The 19,861-nt window shown below is 38.0% G+C and overlaps 1 protein-coding gene across 2 annotated transcripts in view; it reads left to right on the forward strand.

The window, feature by feature from the left end:
- The window catches only part of LOC124153661, a 779,682-nt gene that overhangs the window by 400,275 nt on the left and 359,546 nt on the right, over positions 1-19,861 (forward strand). For both annotated transcript variants that reach the window (XM_046526960.1, XM_046526961.1), the window contains exon 4: positions 15,821-15,884. The gene's annotated coding sequence lies outside the window, so the exon portion shown is untranslated. The remainder of the gene's footprint in view (positions 1-15,820; positions 15,885-19,861) is intronic.

The raw sequence follows: 19,861 nt of genomic DNA on the forward strand, positions 1-19,861 counted from the left end.
CCACCGAACAAAACTCCTAGTTCCGGCCCTGTACGGACGGATAGATAACCTCGGACGAATATTTTGGGGCGCAAGGTATTAGAGAATCAATCAGCACAGAAAGTTGACTGTGAGTGTGGAGCGGAAATGACGTCCTCGGGTGCAACTCCTTCCCCTTCCGCGAGAATTTCTCTCTTTCGTCCCCTGGGATTGGAGAGCAGTCGTGGAGAGATCCCGCCTGAGGCGAGGGTGCGAGACCGAAACGGAAGCCAAGAGAAGAGAGAAGGGGTGGGGAGGGCTTTGTTGTTTTTTCTTCACGCACACACATGCTGTCTTCCCACCCCACCGACCCCTGGCCTTCGTCGGAAGCAGAAAACACGCTTTTTTATTTCGGATTTCGTGCAGGATGGAATTCCTCTATTTTCTTCTCGTACGCGCTCATGCCAGAGACCGCTTGTGTCTTTCGGGAGAGAACCGTGACTGTTTTTTTTAGTAGTGGCAACACTGTCAGTTATTTTAGCTTGGAGCCTTAGCTCTTGCATAAGGTTTTCCAAGAATGTCAGAATTCTATGTCCTATATGATGACATTAATGTTCATCCGAATAATTTTTTTCGCAATGAAATACTCTGAAGTTACTTCTCTAGTAAAATATTTGTTTATATTATACCTCTCATTACCTATAAATCTAACTCTACATGTATAGATATTCAGCAAAATAAATATCTATAGGCTGTAATGCGAGCAGCGTGAATACTAACGCTACTTTCCTGAAGCATCTAAATAGCGAGAGAGAGTGAGAGAACACGCATGGGAGGTTTTCCATTGATAAATCTTTGATCAAATTATGCTCAGTTATAATTAGAATTTCGCTCTGACTAGCTTTATGAAAATTAAATTAAGCTATGTGTATGAACGTTACGATACAACCTAAGCTTTTGCTAACGGCAGAAGCAATGAAATTCACTGTAGGATCGTAAGTATCTTAAAGTCCTGGTGAAAACTCAATACGAACATATAATTAATATTTTTTCTTAAACATTTGAAGCATTTCATATTTTAAGCCCACCTTTGGATTGTGCAATTAAAATAAACCTTTAAGGCTTAGGAAATAAGTGACTTAAACTGTAAAATCTAAATGCATTTCTGGGCATGGCTTATCAGGAGGACGCCTGTTGCCAAAATACATTGTGCCTCTCTCTACTCATACTTTTAAAATGCAATTTGATACAGTGATTTCTATGGAATTTTTGTCAAAAAAACTATCACATATTCCATGTGTACATTAAAAATTGTAGTAAAATGTTTGAATGAAGAATTAATTTTTGTTAAATTATGCTTTAAAGTAATGTACAGTAGCACATTACATGTTATAGTGAAGTACTTTACCATACTCTGCGTCAGGGTGGCTATTTTTATGAAGCATGGCGACCATTTTTTCTTATGTTTCTTCACTTGCCGTCACCAATTTTTTTTTCTTAAAGTGGTAAGTCCAGGTGTGAGGAAGTATTTCCAGCTTGCCTTTCCCCATACTCAATTGCAATGGTATGGTGGCGACGAGGCGCTTCACCGTTGGTCGTGACAAGGACGATAGTGGCCGTGAAGTACGGCCAGAGAATACATTTTACGATTCCCAGCATGAAGGGGTTGAAAGGCTGCATCTAGATAAGTGGAGCTGCAGGAATATTTTCTTCCTGATAAAAAATAGTTTTCTATGCAAATTAGCACCTTTGCAACTAATAACTAATGATCTTATCGCAATTATTTCTAATTATTAATGCTAAGGTCGCTTTGTGCCATTTTCTTTCATTATTTAGCAGTCAATGGCATATTTCTAATTTTTCCTTTTAGTAAATATCCAGCCCAACAAGCCCTTCTGTCCCGTATCGGCTGACTTCATGGCAGCGCGATACAGTAAGGCACTTAATATATTTATGTAATTTATTTAACTGGAAGCCATTTTTTCTATTCGTTTCTTAGTTCTAAAAGTTTATATTCAATAATTCTTCTTTAAGTATTCCTATTTATGTTTCATTAAAATATGCATGCAATGGTAGAACCTAATTTAATTCTATTAATCAAATGCATATTATTTTAACGAAACTGAAATTTGATTTCATTGGTTTGCCTTGCACCCGATTGTTGCAAAATACTTATAAAATGTATTAAACCACGATCAATACAGTAATGTATCTCCACAGCTTTATAATTCGTTAATACTGCCACTTGTTATGAATTTTTGCGGAGATGTTTAGTATATTTAAGATTTAATTTTCGCCAATCTCACAACTTTATTAATGTAAAATAATATGGTCATAATAAGCTGGGATGTTTTCCTTAATTTTGTTTTTACAAAGTATTGCTTATTGCAAAGTATTCATACCAAAATGAGCTGCTAATTTTAAGAAAAAGCGTGAGTGAGGATAATTACACTCATTTATCGAGGAGAGGCGAAATCTCATCGAACTCTTCTTGCCACAAAACTTTTTTAAGGACATTTCAAACGAGCATAGTATGAATTAAATGGAATCCACTCACTACCTGCGAATACAATTGCTGATCCTCAGTGAGAGAGGTCATATCATCCGACATAGATTAGAATGGATTTCATCTGAAGCGGACGCCTCCAATTCGGCTGCCTAAACACGAACTGGAGCATCTCCCTCAAACGCCATTAGGTATAAGATCCATGCCCCAAGAGCCTCATTCAACTCGAAATTTATGAGCGGCCGATATCGTAACGCTCTCTCAAACAGCGTAGGACTTGGCGATAACGGAATTCCTGAATTGCATCGCAATTTTCGTGCCACATAACGGCATGTACATAAAACTGTGCCATTTGATAAGTTATTTGCACAGTGGTTCTTCATAGTATATCTGCATACATGAGTAATAGCTTTAGCAGCTTAAATGAACCAGGATATTTCTTGAACCCAGACCAATGATAAATCTAAAAATGAGACCATTTTTTGATCGTTTCCTTTGCTTTCTATGATTTAGTTACCTGGAAGTTTTGATTTTTAGACTATAGAGGGCCATTTATTTACGCCGAATCTGAACTGGAAAAATGTAAAGAAAAATTTGGCATTAGCATTACCAATTAACTGTTACAAAGAACTTGCTATAGTTTTAACGGAAGTTTGTTTTTCGGTTAATAAGCAATGAAATTCTTCCAACTTAAAAGTGGCATTAGTAAAAAAATCTAAAATTAACTTTGAGGTGCATAAAGAGTTTTATATAACTAAAGTAGCTCTTCCTTAATGATCCCTTAAAACAAGCCTCGGCCATATTCAAATTCCAATACTTTTCTTCATCAAAATAGTTGTTTAGAGCGACATTTAGTAGCTATTATTTTACGTTAAAATAGCTTTACTGATCTATAAATGAAAATGGCCTATTATGAACATCCTTTATGGGCGCAGTTTGGAAAGTCATAATGTATAGGTAAGGCACTAATTCCTCCTTTCAAAAGCTATATCTCTGATCTTCTGGGTTAGACGTCGAAACCATTAGTAACCATTATAATAATCGCATTGTGTGATGAACCTTGTTCGAATAAGAGGGAAATAGATAGTGCCTGGAGATTCATATTGGATTAATTCTTATATGATCTCTTGTTCTCTTCTTCATAGTACTCGATATGGAGCGTTACCAACGCTTTGTGTGAAGCTCGTGTTAAGGGCAACATCAAGAGCAGAAGAGATATTTTTCCATGTTGAGGTTCTGTTACAAAATTAGTCCGATATAAAAGAGCTGAAAGAGGACCGAGATAATTTTGTCCCTCTAGGGCTTTCGACATCTTTAAAGACTCATTCGAATCTTCCTTCTAGTTGAATTGCTGAGTAAAGCTTACGGTTTATCACGAATCAATTCCATTTTCGAACTTCTCATCCATTGATTGGAAAATTTCAGGCCTTGGAATGAGTGATGTATCGTGGAAGCAGAATAATCGATGTTTTCTCGAACCAGTTAATTTGATATCTTGAGTTAAATTATATTTGGAATGATATTTCGTCCTACTTGATATGTCTAGTGCCACTTATTGAATAATGAGGCATGATCTAATGAGATGGGATATTATAATATATCTTCTCCCGTCTATATCCGTCTAATAGTATTGTAATTTGATAAAAATTGCACACAATAGTGTATTTTATGGCGCTTGGACTGAATTAGGGAATATAATGGACCAGGGTATCATTGCCTAAAGCCTTCGATCCGGGACGGTGTAATTTAGTATCTCTCAACGGTGATAATGATTGAATTAATTATCTTAAAATCATTGAATTATTATCACTCGGGGGTGCTTTAGATTTATGTTTTGGGGAAGCCATTTGCCATCATGATAAATCTGATAAATTCGCACTTCCTTTGAGATTCTTTTATCCCACTATGAATATTGCTCGGAGTAGAACGACAAACACTACCTACTCCCAGCACTTCAAATAGGTCTTCCCGTAATATTTTTCTCTCTATTAAAATGCCTTAATAATGAGAGCGATTTCAAAATAGGAGTCCTATTTCTGCCAATTCATCTTTTATGCGAGTTTTTACTTGTCTTACCGGCTCATTTATGCTGTTTTGCATCAGAAATATGATAGGTGTTTTAAATCGAGTGGTAACATATTCTCCCATTAGGACTTTGATTGCGCTTTGATGTTATTTTGCATTTCTTTGCTGCTGAAGACTTGAGAGCTGAGTAGACTTGAAAAAATGGCTTTAAGATTTTTTGAAAATATTGTATTCGACTATATCACGTGCTTTCAGCACTCGGTATTAACTTCGCTAAATAATTAAATCCTTTTTACAAAGACTTAATGCTTGACGCGGTTTCAAAATAAAAGTATTTTTCCTGTTACTGCAAATAATTTTGTGAGTTTTTCATTTACATTACCGGCTTATTCACTCTCAATCTAACATTAGCAAAAAAAGCTTTATTAAATTAAGTGTCAATATTGTTCACGTTGTCTACTACTCTGTTTAACCTTTGCCTGAACTCATTTTGAATTTTTTTAGTCGCTAGAAATGTACATTCAAAGTCGACCTTGCAGCACGGTAGTAAGATTTCTCGTGAATATCGCATTTGATCCACAACGGTATCAAAAAAGTCCCCGTCCAGTCGTCACCCAAAGACGAATGGTGGAGAAAGAAGGGCCCGCGACATGATGACTGCGATGGTATTTGTGTTCGGAGTAATTATCGTAACGACCACCCGGGCGTGTTTTACAATATGTGCGGGGGGGAAATGAAGAAGCGAGGGAAGTGGGGGCGTGGAAGGAGCAAAGGGCGCTGCGTGGATGTCGAGCAAAGTTTCACACGGCATGGTTTTCTGCGGCTTGCTCGCTTAATTATCAACATCCGGAGGAGGAGGATATTTATATTTTATGCTTCGTTAATTTTTTTCGCCTTCATTATGTGAGCAAGAGAGCCTAACGAACCGCATATAACGACTCTGAGATGGATGAGGAGAGAATGAGAGGGAAAGGATTCTCAAAAGACTGAGAAACGAACCTGAGAGATACGAGGTGCTGAAAGAAAAAGAAGCGGGTTATACGTTTGTGTGCGAGCGTGTTTTTTCATCTCTCTCTCTCTTCCTCCTCGGAAATATTTTTCACGTCCACGGAAACGAAGGAGAGGGGGAATAGTTTAGAGAAAGGATGGTGAGATGGCATCAGTGTCGTATATAGATCCTGGCGTGACCCCCCATGAGATTCACCCCCTTAGGGGACTACCATTAGTGTAGCCATTGCGAAGTGGGTGTTATCTCCGTGACGAGAAGCGATCGTGCCTGTCAAGAGGAATTTCGGTCAACTGCTGTCATGAGATTCGATCGTTTGCATTTGCACCTCTGGCTGTGCACTCTCGGACCAATGGTCCTTGGCGGTAACTGTTTTGATGCGTTCTTGGCCACTGATTTTATTATTTAGGATTTAGTTATGGAATTTCGGTCAAATAAAAGTATCTTTCCTTGAATTTTGGCTCACATTTTGCTCTTTACTTAGTACATCATCCAGACTTCTGTTTTAGATTTTCAAACAATTTTCTGTTAATCCATGAATCCCTGATAATGTGCTAATTAGATAATTAATCTTAAGCCGAAAGTAAACGAGCAATATTATTTTCGACCAGCACCATATAATCCCGACTTTGCATTGATTTAATTGAGTAATCGTTAAAATAAGGGGCCAAAATCAACGTTAAGTTACTTCATCTCATAGTAACTAAAGATACCCAATTATATTGATTATTTTAATCATACGTATTATGAAACATGGGCATTTGATCCATTAAACTAATTCAGACTCGTAACTCATATTTTTATTAATTATCCTCATTCCGTGGGGAAGGTGGCAAAGTCCCCTTTTCTATACGCCCCTGGCGGGTACAGAAGGCGGCGGAGGAGGTGGAAGGTTGTTTCACGAGACGGGTTTCGCGTGAGTTCTTTCTCTACATCTTTCTCTCTCCCTCCCATCCCTTTCGCTTCGAGCTGACTAATGATGCAGAAGTGTATGGCATTCGGGGAGACGGGGAAATGGCTATGTGGGGGTGGAGAGGTGGAGTTAGTCGGAGGAGGAGCCAAGGAGAGCGAGGGTTTTGGCGCGTGAGGAATGGATGTGTGTTGGATAGGGTGACTCCTTCCCTCCTGACAGACGTGAAAAATGCCGCGAGGATCGAGCAGGGAGGTGGTACAAGCAAACGGAAGAGGATAAGAGGACTTTGTGTCAGGAACGAGCACCAGGGTCATTTGTTAATAGATTCGTTTTGAGCGATTATTTCGCAAGGGTTTGTACCTCCTCTTTCTCTCTCGCCGCGCTTTTCCTGGAAGCGTAGTAGTACTCTCGGAGCTTAGCTCCAATAGCGAGACGTGCTGGTCGGGAGATGGATGGATGGATTGCTTTTTCTGGGCGTTATTTTGCGCGATTTTCCGGTGAAATTCTCGGAGCTTTGGGATTTATTTGATCCACCTTTTTCACCAGAAACAGCAGCAGCTACGAATCCTGTTTGCGCACGAAAGGGCGGTCTCCCCGCCCGAAAAACAGTGTTCAAAGAGAGCTTTGCGATTCCAAATAGCTGGAAGCACCTGAAGTAGTGTTAGAGAGTAAGATGGATTATAATGTTAGATAAATAATTGAGGGAGTCTTTTTACTGTCGTGTAAAAATTTGCAAAAAGATTTCGACGGGCGGATTTTCAAACGTAATATATATCTTGATCAATGGCCGTTATTCCCATGGAAAAGGATATTTGCTTTGATATTTTGATATGAGCAGCAGTGATAAATTTTGCCTATGCGAAAACTTCATTTCGAATATAATAATAGAATTCTCTATCCAGCTTTAGGTATCTCAGGAAATTTATAGTTTTAACGGCTAATTTGGGAAATGTTTTCTTGCGACACAAATTGAAGTTGGAATTTCTTAATGGTAATCAATTTCATTGATTATTGTTGGAATAAGGGTCGAACTCATTGGTAAAGCGTTTTATTATCATAAAATGATCTTTTAATTGTTAAACGGAAAGCTTTTTAAATAATATCAATTCTTTAAAACACCTTTCGTATTTCCTCACAATGTCAACAGCAAAGCTGAAATGTGAAATTTTACTTATGTTTCTTCTTAAAAAGTATTTATAGGAGCGTGAATTAAAAAGGTTTTCATTATCTTCTACTTTTTGGGTATTAATTAACTATTAGGAACAATGTATTCATCGAGCATATGGTTGCTTAAGTTTATAATATTAATCCAGGTGTTAAAGCTTTTAGACCAGGTGAAGAGGTATTCCAATTAGTCTGAGAAATTAGTGTGGTTAAACTTTATTCTGCTTTATTCCATTGACTTAATGTCACCCATGGCCATACAATTAACTCCTCTTTTACGTGTATGTCAATTGCGGTCAATCTGCAATGGATACCGTTTATGTATGTAAGTTTAAATTATCTGCAGAAAAAAAACGCAAAAATTTAAAAAATGAAGCGTAATATAATTTAAAACCTTTCCTCTTAAGGTTAAAATAGCATTGTTTTTCCTCGAAGGAACTACATGTTGGCCATATATCTATGAGAAAAATTATATTTGCTTAATGCAAGAGATATATCGGAATCAACCGTCAAAAATGAATCGAAAAAGAAAAATGACGTCGTTAGTGTATAGTGTACGTAGAACGCGCTGATGTAAATCTATTATAGAATACAGTTTAAGAGTTTTGTGTGCTCTCGTACCCAGTTTTGTGATTAATCTCTCCGAGAATAGAGTTTGGTGCTCACGCTTGGAATAAAAACTACTGGGAGAGAACACCCTTTCCATGGGGAAGCTTCGCCGTCAAAACTTTCACGGGGGGGGCGGAAGGAAACTTGGAGTCCCGAATGATAACCTCTTCCCCGAGATTAACCCTCAATTTACGACGAGAAAAATGGGAGTTTCCCCCGACCGACTGCCCTCGTGGTGGTGGTGGCGTGTGGGAGGGCAGGAGAACAACGTTGGTCGCATGGGCCCGGGGAATGAAATGGGAGCGAGAAGTGGGATATAGAATGCTTCCCAGTCCATCGAGAAGGAGTTCTCGGTTTGCCCCCCTATTCACCCCCCCCCCTACCCCCCCATGTCAGCGTCCCAAATTTTTATAGGATCGGAAACGCCTGCTTCAGAGCACCTGTGTTTGGAGAGGAGCCAGCCTTTGGTCTCTATCGCCTTCCTCGACCTACGAAGTGGAGCAAGTTTTCTCCGAGTCTGATAGTCACGCCTTTTCTCTCACTCGACAAGGGTGTAGTTGGTAGCTGTGTAAGATGTATAAGTCACGTTGGCGTTCTCATAACTACTGGTAAACTTCACTGTGTGAACGAGAATTTCTTCATATCTGCCCATTCTTCTTCTTAGCTCCGCTTGGTAGTCTCTAGTCTGGAAAACTATGGAATTGATAGACTAGGAAATCATTAAACGATAGAGAAATGAAATTATATCTGGAAAATTCGTGTTTACCATTGATGAAAATTGGTGTTATTTCATCACTATTTACGTATCCTTTTCGTTGTTTTAACGTCGTATCCAATAGTAATTATGTACACCTCAGCTGTGGAAATTCATATTTCTAATATCATATTCATATTTCTAAACATTTTAATCGTTTTCTGTATTATACCTATCTGTAACTAATAGCTTTTCTGCCTTGTTAAAATGAAATTTTATAAAAATAAATATTATCAATCTGTAAAACTACAAAATAGTTTTCTAAAATTTGGGAAATGGATGAAATTTAGCTCATAATTTGAGTTTTCATCCTGTTAACTCACGACATTTTAAGTATGCAGTTTTTATTGAGTCTTAGAGTCATACCTTTTTTTCCCGCTCGTCAAATATCTACCTGGAAGTTGTGTGCGGTCTTTTTATAGGATGATAATGGTATGATAGCGAACTTAAATCTGCTTGGATCTCGACTAAAGGAGACTTCCATAAAACTAAGCCTTTTACTCGGCCACCTCCTTGAAAAAAATATATATGTAGAGGTCGGTGTGATTCATAAGTAGTACGACCAAGCTTAAAAAAATGAAGTAAATTCAGGAAACCTATAACTATACAGAGGAAACATTAATCTTTAGAAGGGATAAGTTGATGGAGGGTCTCATGGTATGGGTATTTTCCCTTTTAACCCTCCCTACCAGAGCAGATGCCAATCATATCTCTTTTTTATCCTTGCATAAAAGGTACCTCGTGGTAGCTTCGCTGACGATGAGTCATCACTTTTCTGGCAAAAAAAGGGTCAGGGAAAGGCCTTTAACTCCATTGCGAGTAAATACTTATGGAATGAGGAGGAAAATATTTTTTAATCTGAAGAAACAAGTTTTTCTAGTAAATATAACGGGGAATTTTGCGTAGCTGTGACTTCAATATTTGAGAATCCCAATATGTCATTCAGCTGAGCTTGAATATAAAAATGGATGAATAAGTAATATTTATGCCTTTATCTTCCCCCATTATTCTTAAGGTTTGTGCTTAATTCTCCTTTATCAATATAGTAGAGATGTTTATTTGATGTATAACATGGTGCCAAACTGAAAATTTGTATTAATGTCCAGAAAATCTGGAAAAATATGGTCGTGCATATTTTAATATTTAAGTTGCCTAACTTAATAACTTCAACGACTTTTTTCTTTCAACAAAGGTATAGCTGATTGTTCTGCAAGGTAGTTTTCTTGGGAGTTATCGCGGAAAAAGTAATGTCACTTCGCCAAACTCATAACTAGGACTGCCTTTCCACCCAGCCTTCCACCAGTCTACCCTTTTGCTGTCCCAGAATACCCCTCCATCTGGTTAGAAATAAATAGAAGAGATCGAGAGCCAAAATGATCCCCTGTTTGTATAAAATGCTGAGAGTTAGGGGACATGTATTCGAGGAAAAATAATGTCCGAAGGACATCTCTTGAAAATCATAATATTTTGTCTTCCGAGAAGTAGTCGCGAGGAAGAATGGCAGCCGTGCAGCTTAACTTTCAAGCCTTGTCCATCTTTTTCTGATCATAAGTTAGCGTAGAATTGGAGCTATCTCCTTGCCATCCGCCGGGAAAGCTACCCCATTTCCTGAAACCATCGCCATTTTGTCATATAATGGTTATCGTATACCACAAATCTTCTTCGTATAAAAAGGCTCTCAAAGATATTTTGCAGTTCCTCAAAGCTTTATATATACGATCAATAAGGGTTCTTTTTTTCGTTGAATATTAAATATTTCATTTGTTTAACTTTGCGTATCATATGAGAAAATAGTAATGATAATTTCCTCAAAGACGCATAACTATTTTGCGAATTACGAGGTTGAAGCAAAGTTGTCATTTTTCCACTAAAATTAAGTGTTTAAAATTAAACTTCTCTATTTTACTCCTATTTTTTACAATGCAATGAAAATGAAATTTTTTCAATGGCAAAAGCCGTTCTGGCGTTCTTTTCTATCTTTATTTTAATATTATACTATGAAATGATAAGTTTATTGAATGATTTTGGCAACAAAAATTCCTTACGGCACTAATTGATCGAATATTCTTTCGGCGGTGGAAGACAGCGGGTTTATGTATATATACAGGGTGATTCAAAAAGAATACCACGAATACCAAGAATACCAAGAATAGAAAGTTGTGGTATTCTTTTTGAATCACCCTGTATATTTTTTAACTCGGTTATCGTGCTACGTAAAATCACTGCATCGCGTAGCACCGAAGCTATATTCATGGAAATAGTGGAAATCATGGAAACCTTCATACATTGCGGTGTTAACTCAAATATATGTCGCAGTGTTAAACCTGTTTCCTTGCAAGGATGTATCTTACTTCGTTGGTTGCATTTTGTAGAAAAAAATCGCTGCGGCAGGATAAATCACATCTCGGTTATGACCTCACGAACAGCAGATCGCCACGGGGTATCTTCCCTGTCAAGTATAAACAACGAATGGCCTTTAGCATTGCCTCTGCACAGAGAGAGAAACACATGGCAAAGTAAATAAAATTCGGGATTCCTCCGCAGGGATTTGGGCTTCCTACCATGCCAAGAGGACAAGACCGTTCCGAGAATAGACTGCTGCAGCGACGACGTGCAGGTGGTGACGACAACAGCGGGAGATTTGTTGGCGAGAGAAAGGAGAAGACACCGAGAAGAAAATAGCATTTCCTATTCGGTGTAGTCGTGTGCGTGGGTCACCGAGTTTGTGCATGTATCATTGTAAGCGGTGCGTGCTCCCTTGTCTTGGCAGCCGTCGCTAGTGGAGTCCTCTCCCAAGCTCACCGAAAAAAAATCATTCTCCGTTAAAAAAAAAGAGTATAGAAGTGTGGAAGGAATGCATGTACATATTCTTTCCCTTTGCTATCACCCAGGATATCGTCCCCGTGGGGACGTTCCGTAGATGAAACCTATGTCCGCGCGAGAGAGGTTGTTGGCGAGAGTAAGGAATAGACACCGTGAAGAAAATAGCATTTCCTGTTCGGTGTGTTCATTCAGGGGCGCGGTTAGGAATTAAGGCTAGGGGGGGTTTTAGGCACAACTAATACTTGGTTTTCTGGGGGTGTGGAATACCCGCCAGGGTAAGCGGGAGGTGCGGGGCCCTAACCCAGAAAAATTTAAAGATAAATGGTTCAAAATGGTGAGTTTTACAGCTTTCGGAGGGATATTTTATTAATAATTACACAATTCTGTAAGCAATATTAATCTAATTTAGTAAAATGTATTAAAATAAAAAGATTTCTGAGCTCTGGGGGGGAGCCGAGGGGGAGGTTTTATCCCCTATCCACCGTGTTCATGGGCGTAGGTCACCGAGTTTGTGCATGTATCATTGTTAGCGGTGCGTGCCCTCTTGTTTTGGCAGCCGTCGCTAGTGGAGTTCTCACTCCCAAGCTCACAGCCCAAAACATTCCGGCCAAAAAAAAAAAATTACAGAAGTGTGGAAGGAATGTATGTATATAAGAGCATATTCCTTCCCATTCTCTCTCCCAGGATGTAGTCCCCGTGGGGACGATCCTTAGACGAAACTTACGTCGCGATCGCTTTAACCTTTCACGAAGAGTTCGGGAGGAGAGCTGGTATATGGAAGGAGCAGGAAACTTTAAACTGAGTTATGGCGTTGCCAAAATTGAGAGAGGATGAGATGAGGTGGCGGATTTTAAGGGTTGCTTGGAGAGAATATGCGGATGCGGAGAACGAAAGCGAGCGAGGAAAGAGAGATGTGAGAAAGAGAGTAACGACAGAGGAGGAATAAAATTCTTGGGACGCCGGAAACAAAGAAGAAGCGGTGAGTATGCGGTGGCGCGCCTCCAGACGCGGGGCGGGTGGAGATGGAACTACTGGAAAATGAAGTGCCCCAGGCGCAAAGGAGGTGGTGGTATGGAGCTGGGAGGTCCTCATTATGTGAGGGAGAAAATTTTAGCGAAGAGAAAGCCGGAGGATTTCGCGCGGATAAATATTTGACAGCCATGCGCGGAACTCGTAAAACTATGAGATGAAATAATCCGTCCCCGTTTATTGGCGGATAACGGTGACAGTTGATGCGAAAGACAGTCACGTCATTCATTCAAAAAATGGTGATTTAATAATGAACCCTAGGGATGTAGTACCTGACAGTTTTCATATTCCATTTTATGGCTGCCAAAGCCTCTGTTCTTCAAATTCTAATGCTGCGATTCGCACTTTTATTAATTGGTCACTCTTGAACCGTGATGCGTATTACTTTTTCGCGCGCACAATTTTTTACGAGTCATTTTATGCTTATTAATTTAAAATTTAACACATTTATATTTCCCAACACTTTTAGCATTTATTATTGATTTTTAATCCTTTAATTCCAACTACGTTTATCAGATTATCTTCTGGAACCTATTGATTTATTTATTTAAGCTTTGAGATTTTTTATTGCTTAAACGTAAGATTTAGTTTTCTAGTGGTGCTTATTTAAAGTATCCATCGCACATAAACAATGAAGTCGTTCATTCTGACCTGAAATAATAATTCACTCAGATATTTCCGAAGATACTTTAAACTGAATTAAGACCTTTGCGAGCGAAGTAGACCTTTATCAAGTTATAGCTAAAACAGTCATCCCTTCAGGATGGAAGAGAAAACAGCATAGCATTGTGTGCAATATCAGTCGTCTTCAGTCGCACGAATGCAGGGACTTATCGAATTAGCTTACTTTGCTTATAAGTAGTCGTTTGATACAATTTTAACCTTGCTGCTAATAATCATGTGCTAAAGTACAAGAGCTCCTATTTGCATTTATTACGTAGTTTGTTGGCCTTGAAAACAATGTATAAATTTTTTAAAGGATGCTTAAATGATGGCTCGGTTTTTTCTTCAACACACGGAGGCAAAGTCTTCCTGATACCTTGCTAATGGCTAATCAATATGTTGCTGATGGAGATGCACTCTAGTTATCATGCATAGCTTAGTTATAAAGTACTAGTTAAGTGACTCACTATTCAAACGCTAAGACCTGATATTCACTCTGTCAGCGGATACTTCTTTGAAAGATAAAAAAGAAACTCATTCAAGAGGCAAATTGAAGACTTTTTGGTTTGACGTCAAGAAGGACTGGTAGTGAATGAAGGAATATTTAATTTTCTCTTGATTTCAAATGCATATCACTACATCAAAGATTCTCATGCAATTTCCCAAATATCCTTTTAACAATTTCTCATGTACGATAACTTTGTACTTTACGAATTTGTTTGCTGGTTTTACAAATATCTTTATGTAGACTCAACCTGAGCATGGTCTTTCTTTCCTAATAACATTTAATAAATATGCCACGTCCGAATGCAATATGTTTATTTTTTCCTATTAGAGGGAGCAGTTAATTGTGGTACTTATAATTTTCTATTTAAGGGTCGGCCACCTTATGGGACCTGTGATTTGCATGTTCTCATTTTTTTGGCTACGGGGTAACCAGATCAAGAGTAGGTAGGTAGTGCGATATTATGTGGAACCGTGTGAAAGATAACGTGATCGAAGACAAATGCTCGTGTGGTCCACAAGTTTTTGTAAATTGGCTCTACTTTCGGCATAATATTGCACAAAAAAGATCATATGGTAGAGATTACCTTCAAAATTACTTTTTCTTTGGAAACATAGGTCGATTTATAAAGATATGAGGGCCATAAAAAAGTCATGTGTTCAGATTTGAAGAGAAAACAGGGAAACTGTGTGCACTGTTTGTCGTTACAGCGGTGGGAATGGAGGAACTTTTTGAATTCTGGATTACTTTACTTTCAGTTTTTATATACATATTTAATCGTAAAACAATAAATATCTGAGAGCCATCAAAAGTTTTACACGATTATATTATTTGAATCGGACTACGCTAACTTAGATTTTCACGGGATATTTTTTAATCACTTTTTTTTGCTTTGTTTTTCGCTTCTCTAACGTCATAAGTGTTTTCACATATTAATGTGTCAAAATAGTAAATAGGTATTGTGTACGATGTGTTTTTTTTGTGGGATACATTTGGCTTGAAGGGGTTATCCTTATTTATGGAATTCTTGGATGAATCCAATTTCCTTTCCCTCGTGTCTCCCCATGAGGTTTCTCCCACTCCTGCACAGACTACTTGATTTGGGAGAAATAACTCCGGCTAGTGTTACCGTGTCGTCCTAAGATTTCTGTCTGGAGGCTGCTGCGGTTGGGACAGAAAGAAAGATGGTTCGGCGGCTGGGTGGCAGACGACTCGGTTTGTCTCCGACGCACGCGATTCCCCTCCCCTCCACCTATCCCACCAACCTCCCCTCCCCATTCCCCCACCCACTCTCCGATCCCTCCCCCAACCACAAATGCTTCACTCCTCAGCGAAAATAGATTCTAGTTTCGCTTTCGTCCAAAATCCGAGAGTCGATAACAGGGCGAACATTTAAATCCCGTCTATTTTTGCGGAAAACAAGCTTCGGCGACCGCAAAAACCTTCCCTCCAGTCCTTCTAAAAATTCCATTCCAGAGGTGATTTTTTTATTTCCTTCTCTTTTTAATGGAAGTTAAATAAACGTCAGATTTTTAGCGGACCTGCGTCTCGCTTGAAATAGGAGTGAATGCAAAGAATTTTTAGGAGACAGTGGTCGTGGTGATAAACGTCCGGCTCTAACGCCGGCGCGGATGCTGGGACATTTGGCGTTTGGTGCTGGTTTTTCAATTGTATTTAAGCTCATGTTTATACAGTGAGATGTCTTGAAGTATGTGCCTCCTATGTTCATGCCATGCTTATCAATCATTAAAATCATATTTTGTAATGTTGGCAAATGTATGTTTTAAATCTTAACTTTATTAATAAATTCAGCTTTGATAGATTACGTAGTCACTCAATGCAGCATTTTTTTCTTTTATCCACAGAGTAAAGAAGATCATCGTCATCGGTGAAACTTAACATCAATCATCCCTTCTTTGAAGAGTTTAGGTGAGTTGTTTGTCTCTTTATATCTACAATGCCTCTCATATATCTTTCCATTAAAGGTATTTCTGGCTGAAATTGATTGCTGCTTAACATAACTTGTTAGAATCCTGTTTCAATTAATTTAAAAAATAAGTCATTAACTCACTCAAAACTCTATTGTTAAAACTACACGGAAAAGTGTAGCATGGATCTCTGCATCTAGGGTGAAAAAGAGAGCCAATTTGGCTTAAAGTTGCACTAAGATTGGGACTCTGTGCACATACATACGTATACCCTTTCACTAAAGAGAGGGTGTAACCTTTCTGCAACAAGTGCCACCCTACGTCCCCTTCACCATCATACACATCCTCGTGAGTATAATAAGAATTCGTCCTCAAGGGATAAGCAATTGACCAGAGAAAATGTTTCCAAAATTCTCACTGATGCTTATAAAGTTGATGGAGTGATACATATCCTACGATGAATCGCCTTATATCGGTGAAGAATAATTCATGCATGGAAAACCTGTATGGAAATGAAATATTGCGAAAAGCTAAAAATTCTTTAAGCGTCCGGAAACAATATATTTATTTATTAGCCGTTAGATGTTATAACAAGAATACATGCATTCTTTGTAAGGTGATACATTTCCCAAGCATTGGCCTATTAAGATATATTTCATTTATCTAAGGAATAATATCAGGAATGTAAAGAATGTGGTTTTAGTAAGTAATGTTATCTGTGTTATTTCTAGACTGTATCAGTGAAAAATTACCGAAGCTATTTACATACTTTTCACACATTATAACCCAATGTTGCCTCTAACTACCAAATGCATCAAAAATTAATGCATTTTCTGCTCTATTCAGGGAAGATTTAAACTATGTTTTCTTTAGTGCTGTTCAGTTCAATAGTGGCATATGAAACTACCACATAATTATGATTGAGTAAAAAATTTTCACTTTTTTTTTAAATAAAAAGGCTTGAAACTTCTTTTAACTTTATTAATTAAACTTCTTCCAGAAGCAGCTCTGGGTTAGAATGGGTTAACTCTAAGTACTACCAATGAAACGCATTTATTCAGATGCTGACGATATGAGTTGGCAGAATTTAGGTGTGTAGGTGTTGTGAGAGAGGAAGCAGTGGCTAGAGAAGGTATAGTGGGTGGTAAGGGGTTGGAGGAAGCATCTAGCGTTGGAGGAGGACAAAGAGATCGACCAAGTTTCGACGTGGTCGCGCGTAAATCATTGGAGAGAGAGTGTGTGAACGGGTGCGTGGGTGGAGAAGGTAAGAAAGAGGCGAGCAAGGTCCGTCCGAAGGGTTGGATGATGAAGAGGGCGAAAGGGATGAAGTGGACCTCGAAGGGAGTGTGTGTAGACGCTGGAGAAAGGGAAGATTTCGTCGAGGATAAACGGATGGGCGCGCTGTGGCAAACGACTGAGGGGACGGTCAACTCCAAGAAGGTCGAACGTACTTACTTGCACGATATTGCCTATGATGGTACACTTGTGCAAAATAGGAAGGGAAGACGGGAGATTTTGTCGGGGATTTACGGCCGGTCAACTCCATGAAGGTGGAGCGTACGTACTTGCTCGATTTCGCCAACAATGGCATACTCGTGCTAAATTGTATACTATTTGATCATAAAATACAGGCCTTATATTTCCTAAAACTCCCTAAACTTCCTAAAATCATAAGGCCTAATTTTGTATGTTTTACTTCTATTTTGTGTTTTGTATGCTTGGTTTAACTTTTACACTGTATCACTTGTTTATGTGTTTCTCCATGTATTTCATTTGTCCACATGTCAAAATCTTGTATTAGTTTGTGTAAACTATAATCAATAACTTTAAATATGTAGTAAATTGTGTAAACTTCTAATCAGTGTATGTTACCACCCAACCGAATGGTCGACTTGTAACTTTACCATACTAATAATAGAAGGCATAATACTTAACTAAAACTGTATCAACGGGCTATAATAGGAGAAAAGTTGACCTAAAACCATCTCGCTTCGTAATCATCTCAGTTGAATTATTTATAAGCTTTAATAACTTCGTTACACTTACATCAATGACATTTTTTGCCTAAGTGCTTACAGAATTTCACATTTCATTCATGATAATTTTTTTGCAAAAAATAACGGCTATTACAAGGTTATATTAGTTAAAAATTCATTGCGCAAAAATTTTCGAAACCATAGTGAAATAATTTTAAGTTAACGAAAAAAGTTCCAACTTATTTACAAATAAACTATTTATTCATCCAAAAATGTATTGGCAGGATTGTGCATAAATAGCGTCAATTTTTTTTCAACCGTTGGTTGGTTGAATTTGGTCTCCTCTCATGTTTTTAAGTTGGTATTAATTGAGGCTTACTTACAAAATGGGAGGATTTTTGATTTTTCATTTAAAAAAGTGTCAATTTACTTATTTTTTAACTCACATTTGCTAACAGAGCCAAAATCAAATTCATATTGAAATGTATGGAGTTAGTTTGGAGAACACATAATTCTTGTGGACAGGAGAAAGCTAGTTAGTTTGAAAGGGCAGGGAAGTGAATGGTGGCTAAGGTAAGGTCCAAGAATGGAAACAGGAGGGAAGCATTGAAAGGGAACGGCGGAATACACATGATGGAGAGGTTGGAAAGGGTGAAGGGATTGGACTGGCGAAAGATGTGAAGGCAATGATAAAAGCGGCCCCTCAGGCAGATCGGGACACTTCATTTCAAAGTAACCTCCTGGGTGATGTACGGCGATCGTAGTAGGGACAAAAGTTGAAATTTAAGAACGCGTCTAAACTTTTCTTACAGTAAAGTCTGATATAGGTTTTGTTTGAGGGCTGTTAACGAAAAATAGAATCAATTGATTTTGCTCTATCAAACATATTATCGAACTAATATATGATCTTATTGAAATAGTTACACGTGTTAAGGTAGTTAAAATAGATGTCTTGTGGCTACTGCAGTGGTCTTTGTTAATTCAAAATGATTTTAGTATTAGTTATCAACACGTTTTATACCATTACAGCCAATGAACAACTTTCAAACTCTCGTTAAATACATGATGACTTTTGCGTTATTCACGTCACGTCTGTTTACTCTATTTGGGGGCATGTAATCAACCATCTTTTTAACTTAAGGTCGTTCTTAGACGTCAAAAGCGCGATTTCTTTTACTTTAAGATGAGGGCGTCGTTTTGACTTCCCTTCAAAAATTCAACTCTCGTTTTTTCTCAACTTTAGATACAATTCTACTATTGACTCGATTTTCGGTTGGCTTTAGCTAAGTTAGTTGAACTTTTATTTATGTTTACTCCATTGGATCGTTTCTAATAAACCTTCGTATTTATATTGAAAGCTATTATACGAAACATCTTTTCACAAAATATCTTTAAAATCTAGAATTATAAACTTCTTCAAAATTGTATTTCAAAATCATCCTGACACTTTACCGGTTGGTATTTCCCCTTATTAGCATATAAGGCTTGTGGTTAATAATTTACACGAATATACCTTCTCAAAAACCAGATTTACGCTGATTTTACAAGCAGATTAATCCATATGAAAATTTGGAGTATGCAGGTTATTAATTGCCTTCATATTGATTGATTGCTGTTATAAAAATTTACAGTTGCGATTCACTACTTTATGTCTACTATCCACAGGTGGTGAAACACTTGATGGTCAAAATACTATGTGAGTAAGGAGGGGAAGCCTACGTAATGGAGGATAACGAATTTCTATCGGAAATACAGAGGTTTCTCCTTAATACAATGAGCGACTTAAATAAAATCGACCAATACTGCATATAGATTATTTCATTCTATCTTGCCTTATTTGTCTATTTAAAAACAATCAGAGGCACAGAAATCAGAAAATTTAGCCTCAGGATTGAGAAATTACAGCTCGCACCTAGGGTATTGTAAGAAATCAATGCATGCATTTAACGTATTTACGTATTTTTAAAACTCTGTTTATTAATTAAATCTGAAATTTGTTGTC

This window comes from Ischnura elegans, chromosome 2 (genome assembly GCF_921293095.1).
Source record: "Ischnura elegans chromosome 2, ioIscEleg1.1, whole genome shotgun sequence".
Taxonomy (NCBI): domain Eukaryota; kingdom Metazoa; phylum Arthropoda; class Insecta; order Odonata; family Coenagrionidae; genus Ischnura; species Ischnura elegans.